This window comes from Anabrus simplex, chromosome 9 (assembly GCF_040414725.1).
Source record: "Anabrus simplex isolate iqAnaSimp1 chromosome 9, ASM4041472v1, whole genome shotgun sequence".
Taxonomy (NCBI): Eukaryota; Metazoa; Arthropoda; class Insecta; order Orthoptera; family Tettigoniidae; genus Anabrus; species Anabrus simplex.
In genome coordinates, this window is record NC_090273.1 from 154,504,463 (window position 1) to 154,519,790 (window position 15,328).

Below are 15,328 nucleotides of genomic sequence, written 5' to 3' on the forward strand. Positions count from 1 at the left end.
ATCATTGTTTTTATTCCTTTGCATAAATTTATTTGTAAACTAAAAGGGAATTAGCTGAAAAACAATAGAGATTGTATTTTCTAGTTTCAGACTATTTTTTATAACTCATAGATTCTTCAGTCTGTCGACACTTAAAAAGTCAGGTGCCTAAAAGTAATAAACTTTAATTTTTTGTTCCACAAATCTCAGCTATCAGAAAATCACGGTGACTCAAACATCTTTGATATCAGAAATTCACGTTGACTCACAAATCACTGAAATTAGAAATTCACAGCGACTCATAAATCACGGTATCGCTAACACATCTCTGCAACTAGTTATTTTCGTCATATTTTACTTCAATGTCCGGCTCCACGGCTAAATGGTTAGCGTGCTGGCCTTTGGTCACAGGGGTCGCGGGTTCGATTCCCGGCAGGGTCGGGAATTTTAACCATCATTGGTTAAAATTCGCAGACACAGGGGCTGGGTGTATGTGTCGTCTTCATCATCATTTCATCCTCTTCACGACGAGCAGGTCGCCTACGGGAGTCAAGTCAAAAGACCTGCACCTGGCGAGGCGAACATGTCCTCGGACACTCCCGACACTAAAAGCCATACGCCATTTTTTTTACTTCAATGTATCGTACCTATGTGGAAGCATTAGACGAAGGAAATTTCAACAATGTGACGGGAATTTCTACTTGAAGTATCTGGCAACACTGTGTCATAGTTCTCTGATACTACTCAAGATGGATTGTGAGCCTTCAATTTCGCGGATCCAAATATGACGACATGGGGAATTTGATTAAAGTCGTTGTTAATATATGAGAGCAATATAATAATGATCATTAATGAAATAAATAGCTGGCCCAGATACTTTCCTCCCCTGTGGTTGGGGTAGTTGAATACACCCGCAGGATCACCTGCCTGTTGTAAGTGGCGACTAAATGGGACCCGGCAGTCACTTAACTTGGGAATGAGGGTTGATGACCGGGGGCCACTCAGCCAGGCTCCTCACATTCTTCTAGCCTATCCGACCTTGCTCGGTCAACTCTCGTTCTTTTTTGACCCCAACGGTATCAGAGCACTCGAGGCTTGGAGAGACTTTCATTTTCACGCCCTTCGTGGCCCTTGTCTTTCTATGTCCGATACCTTGATTTTTCGAAATGTCGGAACCCTTTCATTTCTTCCTTCTGATTAATGATATTGGAGGATGGCTTTCCAGATGTACAACAACAACAACCACAACCCAGATATGACTACGTAATGGAAAATTCAAGAAAAATAATTGCTCTTACGGTACATTAAAATGCAGCTGAGAAGAGTGAACAACATCTCACCTGAGAACTGAACACAGGATTCTAAGGAGGAATCCTGCATCTACCCTACTGACGGCTCGGGAGGTCACAAACTGAGCACAGGTCAGCAGAAGATCAGCATCATAAGAAGAAATATGTCCTGAATTTGGCGGATCATCATAACCTCTTTATTTGCAACGGCGTTGTCATTTGAAACCCTGACTTTCTCAATCCAACTGCTTCTTATGTCTGTGGTAACTTTATCAGGAGTGTTTCAAACAGCTTTCAGATTGCGCAGAAGTGAAGCGAGTTTTAAAATTGCCGGTTTCAGCTGGTAGACCAGATGGCCTCTTGTCCACCCAAAAGTGGAAGATTTCCAAGTGTCAAAATAATGTAATTTTAGAAACGATTCCTTATAAAAGAAATAACAGGAAGAAGAGACTGATATAATATCAGGTTCTATCGAGACAATGAACAACTTTGTGCTAAATATTTGCTCAGAATACATAGGTAGGGCTTGCATTGTTTCTGCTGCTGATCTTTCTACAGATTTTCTTATGAATTCACAACCCCTCTGCAAGTACGATAATTAATTACCCTACAGTCAAAATGAGGTAACATTTTCTCATATAAATAATCTCCGTCCTGTTGGAAAAAATATGCGCAAGTGTTCTGACAACACAGTTAAATTTTTCAGAAAATAGTAGTAAAACCGAGTGTTCTTTAAAGGAAAAGAATGATGTATTAAAAATGTCCCGTGACTACCATCACGGGAGAGTGAAGTTTCTGAACTGTGCAACCTATGAAAACATACCTGGGAAAGGTCGTGATTGGAGAACGCCCCTACAACAAGCTAGTGATTGCAGTTGAGAAAGAGAAAAGGTAACATTTCACAAGTGAAGCAGAGGCCATCAATGAGGAGTTAAACTCACAGAAATCACGTCTACTTCAATTCTGGTATGAGCTTGTGAGAAACAGATATATTCCGTAATTGAACCGGTGAAACCAAGAAGGGAAATATTCACCTTGACCCTACTTTTGGGAATTAAAGGTAAACTTCAATACACCCAAACAAAAAGTTGGATGAAGAAAGTTGCAACTACAAACTTTTTCATTATAACCACAATAGCAATATTCGACTAGTTCGACTTGTTTTTAAAATCTTAATTTTAGCTCTGATATATTTTCAAAGTTTGTCTCAACTGAGTAAAATTATAAAGATAATACACAATCAATTTTCCCACTGCTAACTACAGCACTTTATTGTCTTAAAACAAAAAGTATTATATAAGTTACAGAGACATATTTAAATTTAAGAAAAGACATTCATTCTTCACCTTTCAGTCTGTCCAGAGTTTCTTAGTCCTTACTCTTATCATCTTACTCTGACTAGTGGTAGCTACTGATGGGCAGTGTGAGACGCGCAGGCACTGTTTATCGCGAGAAATTTCGAGAAACATCGAAAGTCTTGTTCCCGCACGGTTTAGCGAGCATAGGATTATACGTAGTCGGAGCTGAATATTGTTTGTTCCGAGTATGCGAATAGCTATCCTCTGACCTTCTCTCTCCCGTAAATACGTATCACTAAGCGCATAGGGCGTTCATTTCTACTGAGGTCTATTTTGACACAGTATAATAGGATACTTATTCTGTCATTGTATGCAACGGTAAGTGCACAAACGAGTAGGCTAAGTACAGAAATTGACGGCTAATACACAGAGGGTGTGTCTAAATTCCCATTACAGACTTAGAGGGCATGCAGTGGGGGCCAAGACGGTTAAATATATCATAGGAATTTGTGTCCGAAAACGTACCGTTTACCCGCTCTTAGCAAAAAACAGCCACAACACACGTTTACAGCTCCCGCATTTCCGACACTCTGTCCGACTCCTGCTGCTTGTAGTCTGGTTCCAAATACATTTGAGACTCGATGTGACGACCTCCGATGTCAACACAGACACAGTGCCTCCGTGACATGTCCTCGTACACACGATCACCACTCCGTGGTCCTGCAACATCCGCTGCAGCCATAACCCACGCCAGTAGGTCTTCCTCGGTTTCCACAGCGGTGTCGTAAATCAAGTTTTCATGTGACCCCACAGGTAGTAGTCTAGCGCTGTCAAGTCGGGTGAACGTGTAGGCCAAGTAATTGGGCCACCACGACCTATCCACTATTGCCCAAAGCTTTGGTGAAGATGAACTACTGTACTTAAAGCTTACTGCTGTGTAAATAGTAAATTATTACTGCTGTACTGTAGTATGAGCGAAGATCACAAACACAACAGCACAAATACACAGGGAAGGTTACACCAAGCACATCAATAACACCCAGTTAAGAGGCTAGAGGCGTGAGTAGTATAATTGGACAGTTCTGCGGCACCTCCGCCGCCGCACGCCTCCGCCCGCCTCCTCCTCCGCCGCCGCCTCCGCCTCCGCCGCCGCCGCCCGCGGGAAATTTTAATTTTGGCGGGAAATTTGAATTTTGGCGCGAGATTTGAATTTGTAAACAAAGCCACGTGCTTTTTGACAGCTGTCATCGACAACAACGCAACGCTAACCTCACTGCTGCCATCTTGACGGGCCTAAACCTCACTAGTGCCAACTTAACCTAACTAGCATGAGGTAAACAAAGCCACGTGTTTTTTGACAGCCACGTGCTTTTTTGACAGACAACAACGCATCGCTAACCTCAGTACTGCCATCTTGACGGGCCTAACCTTAGTGGTACCAACTTAACCTCACTAGCATGAGGTAAACAAAGCCACGTGGTTTTTGACAGCCACGTGCTTTTCGACAGATTTGTAAACAAAGCCACGTGCTTTTTGACAGACAACAACGCATCGCTAACCTCAGTACTGCCATCTTGACGGGCCTAAACCGCAGTAGTACCAACTTAACCTAACTAGCGCGAGATAAACAAAGCCACGTGCTTTTTGACAGCCACGTGCTTTTTTGACAGCTGTCATCCGCCATCTTTAAACTACAGAGCACCGTGCTGCCCTCTTTCGTCACCTGTCATCGGCAGTGCTGCCATCTTGACGGGCCTAAACCTTAGTGCTACCAACTTAACCTCACTAGCTCGAGATAAACAAATCCACGTGCTTTTTGACAGCCACGTGCTTTTTTGATAGCTGCCATCCGCCATCTTTAATCTATAGAGCACAGTGCTGCCCTCTTTAGCTACTTACCTTTGAAATGTGGTGGCGGATAATTTGAAAAATGCTTTTCGACAAGCAGCCATCTTTAATCCAGAGAGAACAGTGCTGCCCTCTATGTGGTGGCGGCAAATTGAAAAATTCCACGTGCTCTTGTTTGAAAACAAACTCACGTGCTTTTTTGACAGTCAATACATGCAAATTCGATAGTTGATGTGTACACGCTTTGAAACATGACTAATCATTGTACTTTAAGTTCATTGGTATAGGTTATGCTAAGATAGCAGCACAATCTAGCGGAATAAATTTAGTACGAGATTTGATGCATGCAAAATCAATAAGTAATGTGTACACGCTTTGAAACATGGCTATTCTTTGTACTTTAAGTTCATGCGTACAGGTTATGCTAAGATAGCAGCACAACCTAGCGGAAGAAGTTTAGTACAATATTTGTTGCATGCAAAGTCGATAGGTAATGTGTACACACTTTGAAACATGGCTATTCTTTTTACTTTAAGGTCATGCGTATTGGTTATGCTAAGATAGCAGCACGATCTAGCGGAAGGAGTTTAGTATGAGAGTCAATACATGCAAATTCGATAGTTGATGTGTAAACGCTTTGAAACATGGCTATTCTTTGTACTTTTAAGTTCATGTGTATAAGTTATGCTAAGATACCAGCACAATCTAGCGGACGAAGTTCAGTACGAGATTCGATGCATGCAAAATCGATAGGTGATGTGTACACACCTTTTTACTTTAAGGTCATGCGTATAGGTTGTGTTAAGGTAGCAGCACAATCTAGCGGAAGGAGTTTAGTACGATATTTGATGCATGCAAAATCAATAAGTAATGTGTACACGCTTTGAAACATGGCTATTCTTTCTACTTTTAAGTTCATGTGTATAAGTTATGCTAAGATAGCAGTACAATCTAGAGGAAGAAGTTTAGTACGATATTTGTTGCATGCAAAATCAATAAGTAATGTGTACACGCTTTGAGACATAGCTATTCTCTGTACTTTAAGTTCATGCGTATAAGTTATGCTAAGATAGCAGCACAATCTACCTGCAGAAGTTTAGTACGAGAGTCGATACATGCAAAGTCGATAGGTAATGTGTACACGCTTTAAAACATAGCAATTCATACTGCTGCTCTGTTCCCAAGACTTTTAAGAATAGCTAATCCTAATGCTGCTCTTAGCGACGTCGAGCTAAGGATTGATTACGTGACCGTGACGTCACGATCACGTGCTCTTGTTTGGTAAACATAGCCACGTGCTTTTTTGACAGCTGTCTTCTTGACGAACCCTAACCTCACTTTGAAGGACAATGGAGCGTCGCTAACCTCACTGCTGCCATCTTTACGGCGGTAAACCTCAAGGCTGCCACCTTTTGCATGTTATAGCGGGGAATTTTAAAAATCCAACAACGGAACATTGCTAACCTCACTCTTGCCATCTTTACGGGAGTAAACCTCAAGGGCTGCCACCTTATGCATGTTGTAGCGTGGAATTTAAAATCCAACAACAGAACATTGCTAACCTCACTCTTGCCATCTTGAAAAGTTCAGTGTTCCAAACACTAGTTCGAAAAACGTAACTCATCGCACCTCGGGGATTTTATGAGGTAAGACGTAACCCCTAGGTTCCATTCCTTGTTCTGAACATAAAACCATTTACCAATAAAGATTAATTTTCTACACTTAACAAAGTACAAGCGTTCTTGCTGATAGCGATCGATGAGGTTGTTGCACCTTTAGCCCTTTAGCCCTTTAGCCCATTAGCCCTTTAGCCCTTTAGCCCATTAGCCCTTTAGCCAAGGAATGTGCTTTAAGGAGGAGGAAGAGTCCTTTCATCCTTTTTGCCCTTCTGATAAGATGTAACCCCTGGGTTCCATACCCTATCACGATTTTTTTTTCAGCCATGTTTATGCGATAACTTGTTCGACTGATTTTTACACACAAGACGAATGATGGAAGGTAAATAATTTGAAGATATACTTTGGCTATATCGTTTACCGAGCGAGTTAGCTGCGCAAATCATCAAAATTGTACTTTTGCTCTGAACACATCAAACAATGTTCTGATCATATGTTGAGGTTAACAACATCGATTACAGTGTTCGATTCTAGTCTTGTTATGTTTCATTCTGATCTTCTTAGAACAAGGGTACCCCCTAACATGTTCTAAACACATGTTGTATTGAGTACAGTGTTCGATTCTAGTCTTGATCACTTATTTCGTGTTCTGAACACATCGATCAATGTTCTGATCACATGTTGTATCGAGTACAGTGTTCGATTCTAGTCATGATCACTTATTTTGTGTTCTGAACACATCAGTCAATGTTCTGATCACATGTTGAAGTTAACAACATCGATTACAGTGTTCTATTCTAGTCTTGTTATGTTTCAATCTGATCTTCTTAGAACAAGCGTATCCCCTGACATATTCTAAACACATGATGTATTGAGTACATTGTTCGATTCTAGTCTTGATCACTTATTTTGTTTTCTGAACGCATCAATCAATGTTCTGATCACATGTCGTATCGAGTACAGCGTTTGATTCTACTCTTCTTATGTTTCGAAAGTCTAAACATGCACAATAATGTTATCGCTGCACACGCTTGCCTTCGCGATGCAGGTTTAAACTTGTTCGATATAAAGCTATGCCTTGACATAAGAGGCGGAGGAGGAGGTAGAGAAGGAGGAGGAGGAGGGGGAGGAGGAGGAGGAGGAGGAGGAGAATGATAAGACCTTAACAGCCTATGTATAGTCGCCTTTGTTTAAAGATGATAGCTGTCAAAAGAATTTTTCAAATTATCCACCACCACATTTCAGCTAAAGAGGGCAGCAGGGTGCTCTGTTGATTAAGCACATAGAATTTCAAATTGCCCTCCACCACATGCATAACAGCAGCTGTTATCTTGCGCAGTAGCCTCTAAGCTAGCTTTCTTCATAAGAGTAGCCGCCATCTTGTGCGAGCACCCCTAGGCCGTCTCATAAGGAGCTATGTATAGTCACCATTTTGTGTCTGCCATCTTGCGTAAGCATCCCTAGGACGTCTCAAGGCATCTTGTTTCTCATAAGAGCAGCCACCATCTTGTAGAAATAGATAGCTGCGAATGGCAAAGGGCTTAAGTAGGAATCGAACCGTTGATCTCATCATTAGACTATGTTTTTTCTTGTTCCTGATACTACGAACCTACGTATTAGGCGGAAAAATTTTGTCCGTTTTGCTCTACGATGCATCGTTTTCGAGATATTTAACATTTTGCATTTAAGCCTCCAAATTTAATGAATCGAACCTGCACGGTACGTTATACTCTCTACCATAGCTAGACCTGATCATGTTACGAAGACTCGCTTCAATACAAGCTAAAACAGAGCAAATGCCAAAGGGCCTAAGTAGGAACCGAACCGTTGATCCCATCATTAGACTATGTTTTTTCTTGTTCCTCATACTGCGAACCTAGGTATTAGGCAGAAAAATTTTGTCCGTTTTGCTCTACGGTGCACCGTTTTCGATATATTTAACATTTTGCATTTAAGCCCTAAATTTAATGAATCGAACTATCACGACACGTTAGCCTCTAAGCTAAGAGTAGCAACCATCTTGCGCAAGCACCCTTAAAGCGTCTCATAAGGAGTTGTGTATAGCCGCCATCTTGTGTCCGCCATCTTGCGCAAGCATCCTTAGGGCGTCTCAAGCTATCTTGTGCAAGGACCCTTAAGCCGTCCCATAAGAGCAGCCGCTATCTTGCGCAAGCATCCCTAGGGCATCTCATAAGGAGCCATGTATAACTGCCATCTTGCGCAAGTATCCCAAGGGCGTCTCATAAGAACCTGTGTATAGCAGCCATCTTGCGTAAGCACCCTTAAGGAGTCATGTATAGCCGCCATCTTATGCAATTAGCGTCGAGAGAGGGCTGCTGTAGAATTTTTCTTTTTAAATTATCCGCCACCACTTTTCAAAGGTATCTAGCTAAAGATGGCAGCACTGCGGATGACAGGTGACGAATTTACATCTACTACGATAAAGAGGGCAGCACGGTGCTCTCTGTATTAAAGATGGCGGATGACAGCAGTCAAAAAAGCACATGGCTATGTTTACCAAACAAGAGCACGTGGAATTTGCCGCCATCACATTTCAAACTAAAGAGGGTAGCACTATGCTCTGTTGATTAAAGATGGCGGATGGTAGCTGTCGAAAAAGCACGTGAGTTTGTTTCCAAACAAGAGCACGTGGAATTTTTCAATTTGCCGCCACCACATTTCAAAGGTATCTAGCTAAAGATGGCAGCACAGTGCTCTCTTGATTAAAGATGGCGGATGATAGCTAACAGAACTTTTCAAATTGCCCGCTACTACGTGCTTAAGGTAGTAGCCACAAAGAGGGCAGCATGGTGTTCTGTGGATTAAAGATGGCGGATGACAGGTGATGAAATTGCCCGCATGATAGTAGCACAGTGCTCTGTTGATTAAAGTTGGCGGATGACAGCTGTCAAAAAAGCACATGGCTTTGTTTCCAAACAAGAGCACGTGGAATTTACCACCACCACATTTCAAACTAAAGAGGGCAGCACTGTGCTCTATAGATTAAAGATGGCAGATGACAGCTGTCAAAAAAGCACGTGAGTTTGTTTTCAAACAAGAGCACGTGGAATTTTTCAATTTGCCGCCACCACATAGAGGGCAGCACTGTTCTCTCTGGATTAAAGATGGCTGCTTGTCGAAAAGCATTTTTCAAATTATCCGCCACCACATTTCAAAGGTAAGTAGCTAAAGAGGGCAGCACTGTGCTCTATAGATTAAAGATGGCGGATGACAGCTATCAAAAAAGCACGTGGCTGTCAAAAAGCACGTGGATTTGTTTATCTCGAGCTAGTGAGGTTAAGTTGGTAGCACTAAGGTTTAGGCCCGTCAAGATGGCAGCACTGCCGATGACAGGTGACGAAAGAGGGCAGCACGGTGCTCTGTAGTTTAAAGATGGCGGATGACAGCTGTCAAAAAAGCACGTGGCTGTCAAAAAGCACGTGGCTTTGTTTATCTCGCGCTAGTTAGGTTAAGTTGGTACTACTGCGGTTTAGGCCCGTCAAGATGGCAGTACTGAGGTTAGCGATGCGTTGTTGTCTGTCAAAAAGCACGTGGCTTTGTTTACAAATCTGTCGAAAAGCACGTGGCTGTCAAAAACCACGTGGCTTTGTTTACCTCATGCTAGTGAGGTTAAGTTGGTACCACTAAGGTTAGGCCCGTCAAGATGGCAGTACTGAGGTTAGCGATGCGTTGTTGTCTGTCAAAAAGCACGTGGCTGTCAAAAAACACGTGGCTTTGTTTACCTCATGCTAGTTAGGTTAAGTTGGCACTAGTGAGGTTTAGGCCCGTCAAGATGGCAGCAGTGAGGTTAGCGTTGCGTTGTTGTCGATGACAGCTGTCAAAAAGCACGTGGCTTTGTTTACAAATTCAAATCTCGCGCCAAAATTCAAATTTCCCGCCAAAATTAAAATTTCCCGCGGGCGGCGGCGGCGGAGGCGGAGGCGGCGGCGGAGGAGGAGGCGGGCGGAGGCGTGCGGCGGCGGAGGTGCCACAGAACTGTCCAATTATACTACTGGCGTGCATTATTCGAATTCAAGACGGGGCGAGATGCGCCTTGCGGCATATGCAACCGCCATTACGCATGAGTGGATGGTGTAATCTAAAATGTCTTAGTTGGCTCCAGTTATCTCGACAGGGTAATGATGAGCAATGCTCGTGAGATATATACAGGGTTACTGTGCGTGAACAATATGGATATTTCGGCTCATTTTTTTTAAAAGTGGAATCTTACACTTCTCTGTCTTACCAATTAAATTATTTGACATGTTTACTACTGGACCCGTCCATTCGTTATAAATAGTTCAGATAACGTGTCTTGATGTGAAATTGTTCCATGTGCTACCTGGGATGTTCACTTTTACATTTTAGTATTGTAATGTGTAAAGTGTTTTTGTAGAGTTATTTGTTGTGAAGTTGATTGATTGTTACGAAATATTTTTACTTTAAGCGTTATTGTTGGCTGTTTAATTTATTGTATTAATTCTAGATTACTTTTTTCGCGAGGAAATTCGTCCTTCTGGCAGCCCAGATTGCTTGGGAAGTAGATAATAGGTCCAAATACATAACAAATGTAAATTACAACTGTACGTATTTACACGTCACGCTGTTGATATGATGTACAGAATTCTAACAGATATTGGGCTGTCACTACCCAGATTATTGAAGCTGAAAAACGTTGGTTTCAAAATTGATCCTGGTCATTTTGGACATTTTCCTTTTCACTCCTTCTGACCCCCATGCCGATGGACGCTGAACATGGACTTAAACAGTATCCAGAATATCACAGTTCATCTCAGTGACCCCCAACAACACGGATTCGACAGTAATATTGACCGTTTTCGATTACTTTTCATATCACTCTCTTCCAAACCTCAACTGTGGGTGTGCATTCCACCCACAGTACTTTTCCAGATAGTAAGTTATATGTATACCAAGTGTTAAGTCATACGTGTACTAAGTCTGGTACAAATTACATGTTTGCCTATGGTCGCCGTCGTTTTTAATATTTTGCTTCACCGATATCTTGAACTGTGTGCAACCCGCTAAGTACAGAAAGTACTGCAGGCTAGTGCAAACCGCCTGCAATTATTGGAGCGGTCTTTTAATTTGATTTTAGGATCAGTTAAAGTTCACTGAACCTATCAGTTCCTGATGATTCACCAGCAGGTAACTTCCCATAGAATAAAACAAAGAATTAAACAATTGGTCCAGTAGAGCGGACGGACAGACTGAATAAAACTCATCCTCTAAATATTTTGAATATGTATTGTGCCATGAAGACGGCCTCTAGGTGAACTTTAAACTGTGTATTCTACGACTGTGCATCCATATCCCAGCAGTAAAATGCTCTCTGTTCAGAATTCTAAATGTGTTTCCAAACTCTGGCCCGTTTCTCTACGGGGTCCGGTGTTTAGTTAATTAAAGGAGACGTTAGCTGTCCACGGCATTACCGACAATTTAGAATATTGCTGTCCTGGCGGAGAAACAGGAATAATCACAATGTAGAGCAATTCAGGTTAGCATACAGAAATTTATGCTTCTCTTTTCTATGTACTATGGTTCATTCTCATGACACCACCTCGACTGGTCATGATTCCTGTGTTACAAATTATGAATCATTCACCACGTACTCCGAAAATGATGTTGAGTACATAGCAGAAAATGTCATCCGTGAGGTGAGAAAGAAAATTAAATTTCTCGACTGCCTGAAGGTTATGTTTGCTCAGCATTTCGAAGAGAAGAAACAACTTATTGCTAGATATGAGAATTATAGGCACTAAAACTGTTGAAATAGGCAGGCATATTGGCTCTTAAATTATCCAAAATAGACATGTAAATAGGCACTATAATGTAAAATAGGCAAGAAAACTACTTATAATTTAATAACACACTCAATTACTATAAAAAGAATGTACAATAAGCAACTTTTCAGTGTTTTCTGGTAACAATAATGTTCACCTGTCATGCAGAATGTTTCCGTATGGTATGAAAAATCTCTCAACATCACGTGAAGTGACTGGACAGAACTTCAGTGAAGCAACTTCATCTGGTTTTAGTTAAATTGTTTCATCTATCTCAGCTTGTAGCACCCTGGCAACTTTTACCATCGCTTTCTATCCTGCATTCCGCAGCAGGGCACTATCGAACTTTTCGCTGACAACGGCTACCTTCCCAGAGGTTCCCCTGACTTCGTTCACAATCCTAAATGACTCCACCAGGGTCATGCCACTCTTCTCCAAATCGGTGATTGCTCCCGCCAGCTTGTTAAAGTCTGAAGATGCTACAGTTTGTGTAGGGGAATATTAGTTCCCACCATAGCATGCATATCACAGTGGACTCCCTAACCAGGGAGCTTACTGCCTCCCAGATTCTCTTTGCTTTGGTTACTAACCGAAACACACCAAACCAGACCAACGGTCTTTTCACTGGCCTGATCTTGTAAAGATAGTCTTGGTAGCCTTACAAAACATGCTGTGACTTCCTCTGAGCTGCACCTTGTTGTATGTCTAGCCTCTGTGATGTCGTCTTAGCGGCGTCACACTGGATCTGCAACCTATGTTTCCAGAAGTCTTAGCGGAAGCGTAATACAGTTCACTAGAGGCTACACATAGCGCTGATAAACGTTACTCACGGTTTTTAAAAAATTGCATTTCAGTTGTAAATCTCTATTTCACAGGAAGTGAATCACAGTTCAAAATGCCGATTTTTAATTTTCATCCACCCTCTGACAAAAGACCTGCGGCGTTCTAACTTCTTGTCCAGTAATTAAATGATTATTTACATTTCAGCAATATAAATTATTAAAAGTTCACGACTAATACAGCATTGCAACAAAATATCTTGCCACAGTACATACATTAATATCGAAACAGACTTTCAACGTATTAGGTCGTGTCACGTACTTGTAGCACGTGTTGAAGAGATTTCTGTAGCTCAGATCCTTTCAAACAGAACAAAGATGGCCTAGGCCACCATAGCTCAATTGGTAGAGCAACCGACGCGAAATCGGGTGGTTGTGGGTTCGGATCCCACTGGTGTCCGCCTGGCCATTTTTGTTCTGTACTTAACATCACTTCAACGGGTACTACAAGTAAGTAACACGACCTAATACGTTGAAAGTCTCTTTCGATTACAATGCGGTCGTGAAAATTTAATATTCATAAATTAATATGCCTATAAATGCTACAATGAAATGCGATCGTAGTTCTCAATTGCGAAAGAGATAAAAGGAACAAACGAACTTACCTCTTTACAACAAGCTTGACGGAATACTACCCTTCTATCCGTAGTGAGAATGGGATCCCTTGTGATCCACTACTTCAGCCAGTAGGAATTAGACGATTTTTCTTTGGAGATTGTCGCAGAAACACTTCTTCTTATTCAATATAAATTACAACACATTCTGCGGATAAAGTGTACGCGTACAAGAGTTCGTATCGAGGTGGTAGTGTAGGGAATATGGGTTGTGCAACATAGTTCGACGTCGATTGGTTTCGCATATGTCTCAGGAAGTTGAAATGGTTGAAGCCTTTTAGGTCAAATTGTTCCCTACCTTTTCTGATGAAAATTCCGTAAGCACTGTTTTTTGTGACTTCCGGAAATTCTCATTTTTGTTCGTGGGGTAAACAGTTTTTGAGTAAGGAGAAGATAATTCTGTCCAGCACAACAGCTAAAATATAATACACTAGAAGAAAATCGGCTTCTTTAAAATACAGTCAAAAGGCATCAATTAAGCAATTATACTCGAAATAGGCACAAACGCCTGAAATAGGCATTTACGGCACAATAAAACCAACGAAATCTAGCTAAAAAGACATTAAAACAGATTTATATCTTAAAATCCTACGTTTATGAACACAGGAATAAAATAGGTGAATTCCCATTTCTACTTACTGCCTAAAATATATATAAAATATAGTGTCTGTATCCTGCTCATGATATGAAATTGTAACGTGGCTGAGAAAGTGTTCAGAAACAGTCACATCACGAAGATGTGGCATAAATCTTATGTTAAAGTTACAGACTGAAGTTCTCTCGTCAGTCGCTAGGCATTTGTTTTACAGTAACGATAATTTATTTACAGCTGTCGAGTTCAGTGAGGAAACCCATTTCGCCAGCATGACAAAACTTTTCTTAAAGCAGCATTTTAAAATTAGACTGCACAACAGGTACAGAGCTATTCCGCATGAAATGAAAGTAGTAACCATATGGCAGATGCAAACAAATTTAATAATTTTAATAGGGCAAAGAACCAGAGCTACAAAATACGTATCGGTTCATGAGAATGAGAGAGTTGTTTCGAATCGACAAATGTGGTTATTAATAGATCAATATAAAATTTGATTTGTTTATGCTAAATTTTAGTTCTAGTATGTGTTATAAAATATTACGTAGAAAGGTTGTCTTTGAAATGTGTGACAATTCATTAAAGTGCGTTTAATTTTCTTGGCTGTTTAGATACGCATCCTAATCAGTAATCTTGTACCGTAGACCTACGCTCTTCTGCATGTTGATAAATTTCAGATGTGTGGATAACTCCAAATTTTTGTGATAAAACAATTATTGATTTGATCATTTTCAACAACATATCGCTTCAAGAAGAAACAAATTGTTACGTATTTTATTTCTTCTATTTTACGTTACAGTACATTGGGATTATGTTGGCAACCTCTGCTAAACAAAAATTTATGCGCATCAAATAGTTACGCTTTCCAATCCGATATTTTCATCAACTCAAATTATTTCTGTTATACCTAATGAATAAGATCTGTGTGAAAATGTCTCATTTTCCCGTCCTGTTCCACACTCTGTTTACTGAGGGACATTTAAGATATGGCGCCCACCAGTTCAACTTCCTTCAAAGATGGCAGCCTGATAGCCCCTCTATGTATTATAGCTCGTTGGTTTAGATGTTGATTTTCCGTTGTTTATTTTAATTCTCTAAAGTTACCTAAACTGAAATGTATTTAATTTATTTATTTGATATGAAGCTAACTCACTTACCACAATACTTGACATGAATTACAAATAATTAAAAGAAGAGTGTTTTCAGAAAACGCCTAGATGGTTCTGCGAAAATCCTTACGTAAGACGCGAGCTTCGCGGCAGCTTTAGTGTGTGTACTACGAACTAAGGAGAGAGAAAATCTCCTTCGTGACGTAAAGAGGCGGGGGTTTTCGGCATCGTGACATCATAATAAACAAGTATGGCCGTCGATTGGAAAGTGCATTGCTGTGTGTGAAACTAGGGAAGATTTCTACGTCCTCATTAGGTCGCCGGCTCCGTTCTCAAATTAAAT